At 37.2% G+C, this 14,154-nt stretch overlaps 4 long non-coding RNA genes across 5 annotated transcripts; 3 read left to right on the top strand and 1 right to left on the bottom strand.

The window, feature by feature from the left end:
* The first annotated feature begins 3,549 nt into the window (after positions 1 to 3,549).
* LOC124166566 lies at positions 3,550 to 6,843 on the top strand. 2 transcript variants are annotated; one of them, XR_006866455.1, is made up of 3 exons: positions 3,550 to 3,763; positions 4,601 to 5,573; positions 6,654 to 6,843. It is a non-coding gene; the product is annotated as an uncharacterized LOC124166566 (long non-coding RNA). The 2 variants fall into 2 exon arrangements; XR_006866454.1 differs by lacking the exon at positions 6,654 to 6,843 and adding an exon at positions 6,072 to 6,525.
* LOC124166571 lies at positions 5,039 to 10,944 on the bottom strand. Its single transcript, XR_006866459.1, has 2 exons — positions 10,868 to 10,944; positions 5,039 to 5,111 (listed from the first exon to the last, which is right to left on the bottom strand). It is a non-coding gene; the product is annotated as an uncharacterized LOC124166571 (long non-coding RNA).
* LOC124166570 lies at positions 9,262 to 10,639 on the top strand. Its single transcript, XR_006866458.1, has 2 exons — positions 9,262 to 9,517; positions 10,356 to 10,639. It is a non-coding gene; the product is annotated as an uncharacterized LOC124166570 (long non-coding RNA).
* Positions 10,945 to 11,240: 296 nt separating the features above from the next.
* On the top strand, positions 11,241 to 12,281 carry LOC124166567. Its single transcript, XR_006866456.1, has 2 exons — positions 11,241 to 11,329; positions 11,828 to 12,281. It is a non-coding gene; the product is annotated as an uncharacterized LOC124166567 (long non-coding RNA).
* The last annotated feature ends 1,873 nt before the right edge of the window (positions 12,282 to 14,154 follow it).

Raw genomic sequence — 14,154 nt, 5'->3', positions numbered from 1 at the left:
GTTTACTATTTTCCATAGCGTTTTATGCCACACATACTCAGCTGATTAACCAGTGTGATCCTCCGTGACAATGGTGCTTACGAATGCAACAGGAGTAATTTAAAATTTTAGAGGTCATGTAAATTTTGAGGGATTACATTTCACTATATAATGATGCCATGTGGAGAGGGATGGAGTCTCTCAAATTAAATTTCATACTCTTCATTTTTGGTTCCTTTAAAACGATATCCGAGGCATTTCTTCTCCTTTCTAATCATCCCCTTGTCCCCCGAGGGTTGACTTCGTCAGGCCATCAAGATAAATGCACCAAGACACGTCCGATTATAGTGGTCTGCCTTGTACTTGAAACTTTTACGGGGCTTCTATTCTCTCCCACTCTTACGAGAAATTAGACATTCCTCACTCGGTCGATTCAATTTATTTTCGCGTAAACGCATCACCAACAGTTTCTACACTGCTGTAATTGCCCATGATTCATTGCCATAAATTGTAAGTTCTGCTGCATTGTTTCCTTACTTTATGCTCAAATTTCCTGCTCTTGTAAGTAACTAGATCCTTTGTTTTTCTGAAAATCGCTTTGCCTCATCTATACTACTGATTATTTTTTTCTTGCTTGTTCTATCGTTGGTATTTCTGCTTCTCAAATAGTATTGTTGGTCTACCTCTTCTACTGTTTGTTTCCCTAGTTTTATAGTATTATTGACTTCGTCTTTTGCTGCACAATAATATTTTATGGTGATTATCAGATGACATAATCTTTTTAAATGTTAAAAAGGCTCTGCTCATGGATATTCATGACATTAAGACTCCTGACAGGTTTTCTTTGATTTCATCAAACCTTTCTAGGTGTAAATTTTGTAAATTACCTGAGAAATAACACAGCCTCGTCTCACCCAGTTACTATGTCTTCATGGTTAGGTCCTAATTTTATCACTCCCGCTAGTTTTATTTTAATTGTGGATATTAACCTGTTAATGTTAAGCACCTCAACTTCTTTTACGAGTCTAAGAATTGAATTCTTTATCTACCATACAACTGCTGGGACAAATTCTGGTCTTAGCATTTGGGCTCCCGTCTTCACCCTACCCGAAATCCTTTTCGATTGTTTTCGTGGCAAGTCTCCGTTCCTTGTAAAACTCTTCCAGTTATACAATCCATATCTTCACTTGTATTCATTTCAGTCATTAGTTCTCCGTATTTTGTCACTTTCGTTATCACATCTGACGCTCTATATTTTAAAATGGTTCCTCTGGGCTGCTTCAACTGTTCACCTTGCATGATGCTTTTGAATGCATTCGTCGTTCGGGGTTCTCTGACCTCCCTGGCTTTACGACAGATCACGTTCCTTATTCTCATTTGTCATTTCTCAGTTTTCGTATTCATATTCTTCGGTATTCTCTTCACCGACTACCGAACTTCAGTTCTTTAATTATTTTAGGTAGACATTACATCGCTATAAGTTATAGTCGCTGTCGGTTTAGTTAGGTCCTAGGGTAGCCATTGTCGTCCTATTCTTGGTTACTGAATATTTCTTTTAGCCAGAATTTAGCCCATTTAGAATCTTCTCCTTCTACTGGCATTTTCCTTGTGTATTTTCTTCACTTCATTTGGCTTGCGTTCAGTGCCAGTCTTCATTTTGGATACATCATCCCTCTTTCACGGTTATTTACTCGTCTTTACCTTCGTCGGTGATAGCATTTCATTCACCGAGAGTTTCTTCACCTCTTACCTGCTTGATTTCTTCTGTGGTATCTTGATAGACCTACTCCACCCTCGCATCTTTTAGCATTTTCTTGTAGGCTTGAAAACCTCCAAAGCTGCAGTAGTTCTGGCTTTTGGTTTTTAACGTCACCATTACCAACCTTTTATTAAAAACTATACGTAGCTTTTTTATCGGCTGTCTTTCTAAGCTCTATCCCCACCTCGTCATTACCGTTTAGCAATCTTTCGTGTATTATTATGTAAGTAGCTTCCACTCCATAAGTCTCCTACTTCAGTACATTTCATTCATCTTATTCGTAATACCTCGAGAATCTTTCTTTAAACTTTTATCTTCCGGTTTTCTGGCCTTTGAAGCGATCTCACGATTCATATTCTCATCTATAAGAAAATGTATCACACTTCTTCAATGTACTCCCTCGTGTAGTCCCTTACCTGAAATTCGAATGGGGGACTATCATTGTTTAACCAGGGCATACTTTACTCAAGAAAAATACAATCGTGTTTGAATTGATTGGGGTAGCTTCGAGTTATCTGGATAATCGTGGTGGTTGCCCCTAATCTTCTATTGCCCCGTTCTTACTACCATCATTGTCAACCAGCGTAAAGATGACGTCAGAACCAACGCGCGTTCAAAAATACCATGGTTAGACGGGCGTCATCTGATAAGTGATAAGCTAAGTAAGACCAAGTAAAAAAAGAATTGACAAGAGCAAATAACCTGTTGGAAGGAAATAGAGGATATGCAGGAAAAAATTCTTGTGTTAATTGCAATGATTTTCAATGTGTATGCGTATTATGAGCTGCTTATGAATTAAATAATTGCATTCCAGGGTCGTCGAGCAGTGTTCCTAGCTACGTAGAAGTTAATTCAGATGTGTTCGCCCAACTTATCGTTTCATCGATAGCGTTGTTTGCATTTTTCTACTGCTCTATTGAATCCGAATTAAAGTGACTTTAAGTAATAATTTGGTTGGTATCAACTACATAAACTACTACTTGCCCTAGATTCGGATGTGTAGACAAATCATTGATGTATGTGAAGAAAAGGGTTCCTAATCTTCAGCCTTAGGGATCAATTGAGTCACACGTTTGGTGATTTGGAATTGAGATACACTTGTCGCTGCAATGCAGTCATAGATATTAGTTTTCTGATTTTGAAAAAGGACATGATCCAATCTGATGCTATACCATAAATTAAAACTATTTTACTTCAATTCAATGGTGAGTGAACTTGCAGACATGTGACTTGAATATTGTTGAACTTATGAGATAAGAGAGTATGAATATGCTTTTAGAGTATCTAAATCGATCTTATTAATTAAACTTCTAATGGATATTTGTGATGCTTAATATATCGATAGTTAGTGAATTCGCTCATTGATATCTATTTCGTCCGTATTACCGGCTCATTGTCTGAATTTCATCCTTTGCATGCTTCTATTCACTTAGGTTGTCATTGTTTACCTAAAACTCATCTTTATTTAGCATATTATTAACGGGTATTCCACTATCAATTGTACTATAGAAAAAATTTTACTCGACGTTTCACTCCTCCTACTGGGAGCGTTATCAAGAGAATGGAAGGAATTTATTCTCGTCCCGAGCTTATATACCCTATGGGCCGTATTTTTAAACAATACTCTTATCGCCGGAGTGGGATGAGAAAGAGTTGTATCTCCACCTACTATTCGCAGTCAAGAACGTTCCTACAGCAACACCAAACTCTTCCTCTTCGAAGTAGTGGGTGTTGAGTTGATCGCTGAAATTCTCATATCTACGTCATGCTTGTGTGACGTTTGCTGCCCACAGTTCATTGCGGCAAGAACGCATCAACAAAAGGAAGATCGCTTTTATTAATAAAACTGGAGGACAACAAGATGGACAGGCTTACAAGGGAAGAGACGAAGTTGTTGATTGGCGTCATAACTAGCGTCTGGAGGTGTTGGAAAGCAAGAAGACGGATGCATTATGGAAGGCGAAGAAGGCGAGAGCCTAGTTGAATGTGCAGGACGAATTTAATTCGAACGAATTTGTTCGGAAGGTAAGTATGTTTGTTTGGAAGTATGATGGTGATAAATGCATTGTCTGATAGTTGAAAAGATTTTTGTTTCAATGAACAATTAATTATGAAAAATGGTTGCTGACTGATCGCTAACTATTTATCAAAGTCATAATTTTAAAACTATCTATAAATTCGGAGACATTTTCATGAAGAGCCAATCTGCGATTGCGACTATCCATGCTCCGCAGTTCGCGAGACAACTTGCTCATTTTCAACAAAAATCTAACATAACTCGTGTAAGTCTGTTGGTAACATCGACGTAACTCATTCTAGGTTCGTAGCTAGTTCATTGGTTTTGGGGTTTAAAAACCGGTGAAAAGCTATAACTTTTTTTTAAATTCTTTGCTGAAATCCTCATAAAGTGCACTTTGGTGGTAGATTGCAAAAAACCTTCGTAATTATGTCGCGGCCAGAGATTTTCCACGAAACGTATTTCCCTTCATTTCCAATACAAGATTAGACGTGATTCGCGCCATGCGATACAAGTAAATCTTATTTTCCTGCGCCGAAATCAAAAGCTTTGCAACAATAATTCCAAGTTAATGGAATGTTAATGGAATTATTATTGTGAAGCTTTTGGTTTCGGCTTGTAGCGGCGGGGTAGGGGTAACAATTAAAACGACTCCGCAATGGTGGCGGAGTTGCTGTAATTGTTATTTAGTGGCAAAGTAAATAAATTCGTGAATATACGTAGTGTACGTGTAGCATTATCAATTGTGGCTGTAGTGATGGATATTTATTTTTGGTTTGGTTACAAGTCCAGTGATATATTTTGTCGTAAATCTCAATGTAACGGATAATTTTTCTATCTCACAGCGTACCGCCAAGCAATTGAGGAAGAGTTGCGATAATATCAAGATGAGGAAACGGGAAGAGCTGGCGAATGAAAGGCAGGAGATGATGAAGAGTGGTGGCGGACCAATGACACCCACCAGTAAGGAAGATTTGCCACCAGAGATGGAAATAGCCTCGCCGTCCGTCTCCTACTCTCCGGCGAATGCTGGGGACTCTGATGCGTTGGCGGTCCCTAGCGTTTCCCCGGTGGGTAGGGATGGGACCTTGGATTGTTTGCTTCCTCTCAACATTTCTGAGATATCAGGCAAGTTGATAAAAAAAACGGGTATGTTCCTATCATTATTAAAGGGAATTCCTTAGTGTTGCACTGAGATTATTATCAAGTAAAATATTATCATGTTGCATCTGTCAGTCAAAAAATATAAAATGTGTACAGTACCATGATTGTGCTTAAAGGAATACAACTTCGTTAAAGAGAAATTGACCTGCATCATACTAGCCTTTGTGTATTGTGTGGTTATTTTTCTATGACCTTTATAAAATGTCATTGCATATCCAATATAATCATCATGGTTGAAGTTAAGTTGAGTTACTTGATGCTATTTCCAGGAATTATGTCACATGATTTTCATTAATCAACGTTATACTTTCTTATTTTTCCTCTGAGTTAAATGACCACCATCGAGAGGAAGCATACACTCCGAGGATGCAATCTGCAGGGACTTCTTGCAGTACAAAAAGGGCATAATTAATCAGGGAAGCGGCCATTGAGAAGGAGATGGAGGCTAGGCTGGGACTCATGGCATCTTACAATGAAAAGTAGGATGCCATCCAGCGGATCCGGAAGAGGGAAGCGGAGATTGCTTGTGCTATTAAGGAGCAGGAACTTGCCAATGCCAAGGCTGCTGGAAACATCATCCATATGGAGGAGGAATTTAAGAAGTGTATCCAAGGCATACAGCTTCAAACAGAGGAGGCGAAGTTGAAGCGTGTGGTATTTGTTATGATATATTTTGCTCGGTGTTGCTTGTGCTTTCATTTTAAAATTCTCCATTATCTTGATGTTTTTAAAGTCATTAGCAAATGATTATCTGCCAAAGGTTATTCAGGGAAAATATATTCATTGCAATTACCTAATTTTAGGGATAATGAAAACAAAATAAATGTAGTTAGAAGTTTGATGCACGTTTCAGTTTGAGCCTCTGCAGAATAGGCAAATTAGTGATGGGAATTCAAACTTAAAATACTGGTACTAGCCTTAGGCTCAGTTTATGGAGGCTTTCAATTTTGAAACCCAGTGTGATAAAATTGAATCCATGCAATGCTCTCTGAAATGAATTATTACAAATGAAGATATTAAAAGCATGTGAATGATCATTGTGTTTGCATATGGATATTAAGGTATAATGCATGCTTTGAGAGACCTAATTATGCCTGTATTATTGCATGGAGTTTATATGTATCATATGCTTATATGCCACTTCTTTGCAAGCTTTCAGATACTCCTCTATGAATTCCTCCTCTTCCTTGACATTGGTCAGCTCCTGCTCCTGCTTCTCTCTCCTGGGCTGCTGGATACCTCGATGTCATGAAAGATGCCATAACTCTGCTGCCTGCTTCTATGCCTTAACCTGAACCATTTCCTGTGGTGATGGTGCCCTCTCTGTAACTGGAATGAGAACTTCTGCACCTGCATGGCTTTTCCCCGCCTTCATTACTCCTGCCTTTCATAAGCCATATCCCATCTCTTCCTCATCTAATTCTGCACATCCAACTAGCAATTTTGCCTTTTTTGCATTAGATTTTGCATCGTCTTCTTGCTATCGGAAATGTGTTTTGTGATTTTAATTTCAGTGCCAGCCAACAACTTTGTTCTTCCTTAGTAAATTTCTCTTGTTTTTGTAAATGTGTTTAATTTTCATTTAATAAAGCTAAATTCAATTGAACCTGTATAATGTTATTTAGCTGCATTTCCCAATCCCTATATATGTATATCTTTCTTTCAATCTTTTCAGGTAAAATGATGACACAGGTAAAGGCAAGATGTAATGTAGTATGCATTCTTTTCATACAGTGAGTGGTCAACATCAAACGTGCAGTATGAGGTTCAAAATGAAGCAATTTTTTGGATAATTTTAACATGTTGGTGAAGGTAACACGAACTAATGGTTGGAAAAACTTTCGTTTAGCAAATTAAGTGAGTAATATTTATGTTAACGTGTAAGTTATTACTGCCTCCAGGTCAATCATTGCTGCTTTATCAATTTTATAGTTGCTTTCATGTAAAATTGTAAAAGACGTTTACTCATACCACCCATGAGTGAAAATAATTTAGTACTAATCAAGTAGTATGCTTGAACAATTCCACTAATTAGTCATTTCACTGCTTACTCAAGGCATTACTGCCTTTCAAGGATCAAAGTTTTTAAAAATTCCATTTTATATTTTAAGTAGTATCAGTCACATATATCAATCGTCACTGAATATGAAGGTTGATTGAGTATGCCTGCGGACTTGATTCTCCTATGTACTAGTGTTCCATTGCTGACATAGAATTCCTTATTTACATTCTTGATTACTTGCTCCATGTTGTAAGATATTAATAGCCAATTCAGAATATGAATAACAGGGGTAGGCCTTCCATTACCTTACTCTGTAATTCCTTCCTTCTATCAGCCCTTCCATCAGACAGTCATGTTTCATTATCTGGCTGATTACCACTCCATTTTTTAATTAAAAGTGATTCTGCTAAGGTTAGTTCAAATATTTATAATTTTAAAATAGAACTGTTTAATTTTATTTATTTCTTGAAATTACATTGCTAAAATCCAATTTTTTGGCATAATTATTATTATCACCCATGCATTATTAATGATTATTTATGCATACCATTGTATGTATGTCCCTACAAATATGAAATGGGTACTTTGAAAGGGCCTAAAATAATGAGATAGGGTATTAAATTAGGAGAATGAAGTACCCGTGACAAGAGATAACTCTACCTATCTTCATGTTGTTAACTGTATTTATACATTGTAAGGGACATGCAAAGGAAGTGGGAGTCTTGGGCAGGAAAGGAAAATGAAGGAACTACCTATATGGATTTTCATTGGAATAATATAATTTTATTCAAGACTAAACAAGACCCATTACAATGGAACAGTACAGTATGGAGGTGTGTTTCGGAAGAGCTTTATGTATCAGTTAGAAAAATACTCTAAAGGGATAAGCAGAATCCCATTTATTAAGAAGTAGAATTACTCAGCAACCACGGTTTGCCTCAGCTTGATATTTTCAAACCATAATATGCCTTGAGATGAAGCTGCCAATTTCAACATAAGATACGTTGTGATAAACTTGGTAAATAAACATTTACATACCTTTACGTTTAATGAAAACCATATGATCTATTCCGGTTTCCGTACAATTAGCCTAACTCTCCCCCCGAACTCACAGTCGGAACATAGGTGCAGTCGATACCACCCAATACGTATACTCTAGGAAATCAACCTTTGTCATAAAAAGATGTCTTACATCTAGCAGTATTTTCCTCTGAAATTGGCAACTTATGTTTACATTTGTAACGAGGTATCAATGCCACCAGGTCATTACTGATGCTCTGTAACGGTTACCAAATATTTTGAACTCAATACCTTATAACACTTCCTCTCCAAATGGAAAATTTTCATTCATACAATTTCCAAACTAAGGAGAAATCATACCTTAATTATTCTCAACACCGTCCCCTGAGCAACTCCGGGTAGATCGCCACAAACGAGATTTAATACTGTGTTACATAATCAAAGCGATAATATAAATCTTGCGTAAAAATACCACATACCTGGAATGACCCGGAGGCATAAAACCTAAAGGCAATTAGCAGTTTTAACATATACGGAATCGTCAGAACACGATTGCTTAAATGTTCACTCCATTCAGAGGGTAAAATAACGTCTGTTACGGTTCATATTGTGAAGCGATACCTCTGGAGAAATTCCTTTCTGAATAGTAGTACTCAATGATATTCTACCTATCCCTTAAGTGTATTCGTCCAACATAAATATACGACTCTTTCAACACATACCTTGAAAATTCAGCATCCATTTCATAACAACGGTTGTTTACTTACAGACTTAACGCTTTTTTCGTTCTTTTTATACGTTTCCTCATAACAGGCATATATTATGAAACAAATAAATATCATCACGTTAAAAAAGCGTAATTTTTATGGAATTTTGATCGCATACTGCAAAATGTGTCCGGAAAAAAATGACAAAATCCGGAGGTTAACAACGCATTCCGCCATATTAGGCCTTGAAACAGTTCCTACAATTTAGAAGGGTGGTCTGATCCATGCTCAAAATAGTAGGGAGAAATTCGGTAAGCTTGTAGATGGAGTTGATTCTACTAAGAAGGAGGTACGTTTAAAAAACGCTTGGAGGTTGATTTCCCCCTAGTAACGCGTCACACAGGAGGAGTCGTTCCTCTAGGAACGTCTTAAAATACGGCCCTATGGGCCGTATTTTTAAACAATACTCTTATCGCCGGAGTGGGATGAGAAAGAGTTGTATCTCCACCTACTATTCGCAGTCAAGAACGTTCCTACAGCAACACCAAACTCTTCCTCTTCGAAGTAGTGGGTGTTGAGTTGATCGCTGAAATTCTCATATCTACGTCATGCTTTGTGTGACGTTTGCTGCCCACAGTTCATTGCGGCAAGAACGCATCAACAAAAAGAAGATCGCTTTTATTAATAAAGCTGGAGGACAACAAGATGGACAGGCTTACAAGGGAAGAGACGAAGTTGTTGATTGGCGTCATAACTAGCGTCTGGAGGTGTTGGAAAGCAAGAAGACGGATGCATTATGGAAGGCGAAGAAGGCGAGAGCCTAGTTGAATGTGCAGGACGAATTTAATTCGAACGAATTTGTTCGGAAGGTAAGTATGTTTGTTTGGAAGTATGATGGTGATAAATGCATTGTCTGATAGTTGAAAAGATTTTTGTTTCAATGAACAATTAATTATGAAAAATGGTTGCTGACTGATCGCTAACTATTTATCAAAGTCATAATTTTAAAACTATCTATAAATTCGGAGACATTTTCATGAAGAGCCATTCTGCGATTGCGACTATCCATGCTCGGCAGTTCGCGAGACAACTTGCTCATTTTCAACAAAAATCTAACATAACTCGTGTAAGTCTGTTGGTAACATCGACGTAGCTCATTCTAGGTTCGTAGCTAGTTCATTGGTTTTGGGGTTTAAAAATCGGTGAAAAGCTATAACTTTTTTTTAAAATTCTTTGCTGAAATCCTCATAAAGTGCACTTTGGTGGTAGATTGCAAAAAACCTTCGTGATTATGTCGCGGCCAGAGATTTTCCACGAAACGTATTTCCCTTCATTTCCAATACAAGATTAGACGTGATTCGCGCCATGCGATACAAGTAAATCTTATTTTCCTGCGCCGAAATCAAAAGCTTCACAACAATAATTCCAAGTTAATGGAATGTTAATGGAATTATTATTGTGAAGCTTTTGGTTTCGGCTTGTAGCGGCGGGGTAGGGGTAACAATTAAAACGACTCCGCAATGGTGGCGGAGTTGCTGTAATTGTTATTTAGTGGCAAAGTAAATAAATTCGTGAATATACGTAGTGTACGTGTAGCATTATCAATTGTGGCTGTAGTGATGGATATTTATTTTTGGTTTGGTTACAAGTCCAGTGATATATTTTGTCGTAAATCTCAATGTAACGGATAATTTTTCTATCTCACAGCGTACCGCCGAGCAATTGAGGAAGAGTTGCGATAATATCAAGATGAGGAAACGGGAAGAGCTGGCGAATGAAAGGCAGGAGATGATGAAGAGTGGTGGCGGACCAATGACACCCACCAGTAAGGAAGATTTGCCACCAGAGATGGAAATAGCCTCGCCGTCCGTCTCCTACTCTCCGGCGAATGCTGGGGACTCTGATGCGTTGGCGGTCCCTAGCGTTTCCCCGGTGGGTAGGGATGGGACCTTGGATTGTTTGCTTCCTCTCAACATTTCTGAGATATCAGGCAAGTTGATTAAAAAAACGGGTATGTTCCTATTATTATTAAAGGGAATTCCTTAGTGTTGCACTGAGATTATTATCAAGTAAAATATTATCATGTTGCATCTGTCAGTCAAAAAATATAAAATGTGTACAGTACCATGATTGTGCTTAAAGGAATACAACTTCGTTAAATAGAAATTGACCTGCATCATACTAGCCTTTGTGTATTGTGTTTTTTTTTTTTCTGTGACCTTTATAAAATGTCATTGCATATCCAATATAATCATCATGGTTGAAGTTAAGTTGAGTTACTTGATGCTATTTCCAGGAATTATGTCACATGATTTTCATTAATCAACGTTATACTTTCTTATTTTTCCTCTGAGTTAAATGACCACCATCGAGAGGAAGCATACACTCCGAGGATGCAATCTGCAGGGACTTCTTGCAGTACAAAAAGGGCATAATTAATCAGGGAAGCGGCCATTGAGAAGGAGATGGAGGCTAGGCTGGGACTCATGGCATCTTACAATGAAAAGTAGGATGCCATCCAGCGGATCCGGAAGAGGGAAGCGGAGATTGCTTGTGCTATTAAGGAGCAGGAACTTGCCAATGCAAAGGCTGCTGGAAACATCATCCATATGGAGGAGGAATTTAAGAAGTGTATCCAAGGCATACAGCTTCAAACAGAGGAGGCGAAGTTGAAGCGTGTGGTATTTGTTATGATATATTTTGCTTGGTGTTGCTTGTGCTTTCATTTTAAAATTCTCCATTGTCTTGATGTTTTTAAAGTCATTAGCAAATGATTATCTGACAAAGGTTATTCAGGGAAAATATATTCATTGCAATTACCTAATTTTAGGGATAATGAAAACAAAATAAATGTAGTTAGAAGTTTGATGCACGTTTCAGTTTGAGCCTCTGCAGAATAGGCAAATTAGTGATGGGAATTCAAACTTAAAATACTGGTACTAGCCTTAGGCTCAGTTTATGGAGGCTTTCAATTTTGAAACCCAGTGTGATAAAATTGAATCCATGCAATGCTCTCTGAAATGAATTATTACAAATGAAGATATTAAAAGCATGTGAATGATCATTGTGTTTGCATATGGATATTAAGGTATAATGCATGCTTTGAGAGACCTAATTATGCCTGTATTATTGCATGGAGTTTATATGTATCATATGCTTATATGCCACTTCTTTGCAAGCTTTCAGATACTCCTCTATGAATTCCTCCTCTTCCTTGACATTGGTCAGCTCCTGCTCCTGCTTCTCTCTCCTGGGCTGCTGGATACCTCGATGTCATGAAAGATGCCATAACTCTGCTGCCTGCTTCTATGCCTTAACCTGAACCATTTCCTGTGGTGATGGTGCCCTCTCTGTAACTGGAATGAGAACTTCTGCACCTGCATGGCTTTTCCCCGCCTTCATTACTCCTGCCTTTCATAAGCCATATCTCATCTCTTCCTCATCTAATTCTGCACATCCAACTAGCAATTTTGCCTTTTTTGCATTAGATTTTGCATCGTCTTCTTGCTATCGGAAATGTGTTTTGTGATTTTAATTTCAGTGCCAGCCAACAACTTTGTTCTTCCTTAGTAAATTTCTCTTGTTTTTGTAAATGTGTTTAATTTTCATTTAATAAAGCTAAATTCAATTGAACCTGTATAATGTTATTTAGCTGCATTTCCCAATCCCTATATATGTATATCTTTCTTTCAATCTTTTCAGGTAAAATGATGACATAGGTAAAGGCAAGATGTAATGTAGTATGCATTCTTTTCATACAGTGAGTGTTCAACATCAAACGTGCAGTATGAGGTACAAAATGAAGCAATTTTTTGGATAATTTTAACATGTTGGTGAAGGTAACACGAACTAATGGTTGGAAAAACTTTCGTTTAGCAAATTAAGTGAGTAATATTTATGTTAACGTGTAAGTTATTACTGCCTCCAGGTCAATCATTGCTGCTTTATCAATTTTATAGTTGCTTTCATGTAAAATTGTAAAAGACGTTTATTCATACCACCCATGAGTGAAAATAATTTAGTACTAATCAAGTAGTATGCTTGAACAATTCCACTAATTAGTCATTTCACTGCTTACTCAAGGCATTACTGCCTTTAAAGGATCAAAGTTTTTAAAAATTCCATTTTATATTTTAAGTAGTATCAGTCACATATATCAATCGTCACTGAATATGAAGGTTGATTGAGTATGCCTGCGGACTTGATTCTCCTATGTACTAGTGTTCCATTGCTGACATAGAATTCCTTATTTACATTCTTGATTACTTGCTCCATGTTGTAAGATATTAATAGCCAATTCAGAATATGAATAACAGGGGTAGGCCTTCCATTACCTTACTCTGTAATTCCTTCCTTCTATCAGCCCTTCCATCAGACAGTCGTGTTTCATTATCTGGCTGATTACCACTCCATTTTTTAATTAAAAGTGATTCTGCTAAGGTTAGTTCAAATATTTATAATTTTAAAATAGAACTGTTTAATTTTATTTATTTCTTGAAATGACATTGCTAAAATCCAATTTTTTGGCATAATTATTATTATCACCCATGCATTATTAATGATTATTTATGCATACCATTGTATGCATGTCCCTACAAATATGAAATGGGTACTTTGAAAGGGCCTAACATAATGAGATAGGGTATTAAATTAGGAGAATGAAGTACCCGTGACAAGAGATAACTCTACCTATCTTCATGTTGTTAACTGTATTTATACATTGTAAGGGACATGCAAAGGAAGTGGGAGTCTTGGGCAGGAAAGGAAAATGAAGGAACTACCTATATGGATTTTCATTGGAATAATATAATTTTATTCAAGACTAAACAAGACCCATTACAATGGAACAGTACAGTATGGAGGTGTGTTTCGGAAGAGCTTTATGTATCAGTTAGAAAAATACACTAAAGGGATAAGCAGAATCCCATTTATTAAGAAGTAGAATTACTCAGCAACCACGGTTTGCCTCAGCTTGATATTTTCAAACCATAATATGCCTTGAGATGAAGCTGCCAATTTCAACATAAGATACGTTGTGATAAACTTGGTAAATAAACATTTACATACCTTTACGTTTAATGAAAACCATATGATCTATTCCGGTTTCCGTACAATTAGCCTAACTCTCCCCCCGAACTCACAGTCGGAACATAGGTGCAGTCGATACCACCCAATACGTATACTCTAGGAAATCAACCTTTGTCATAAAAAGATGTCTTACATCTAGCAGTATTTTCCTCTGAAATTGGCAACTTATGTTTACATTTGTAACGAGGTATCAATGCCACCAGGTCATTACTGATGCTCTGTAACGGTTACCAAATATTTTGAACTCAATACCTTATAACACTTCCCCTCCAAATGGAAAATTTTCATTCATACAATTTCCAAACTAAGGAGAAATCATACCTTAATTATTCTCAACACCGTCCCCTGAGCAACTCCGGGTATATCGCCACAAACGAGATTTAATACTGTGTTACATAATCAAAGCGATAATATAAAT

This window comes from Ischnura elegans, chromosome 10 (assembly GCF_921293095.1).
Source record: "Ischnura elegans chromosome 10, ioIscEleg1.1, whole genome shotgun sequence".
NCBI lineage: Eukaryota > Metazoa > Arthropoda > Insecta > Odonata > Coenagrionidae > Ischnura > Ischnura elegans.
The sequence above is the reverse complement of the archived record's forward strand: the minus strand, read 5'-3'. Positions and strand labels throughout refer to the sequence as shown.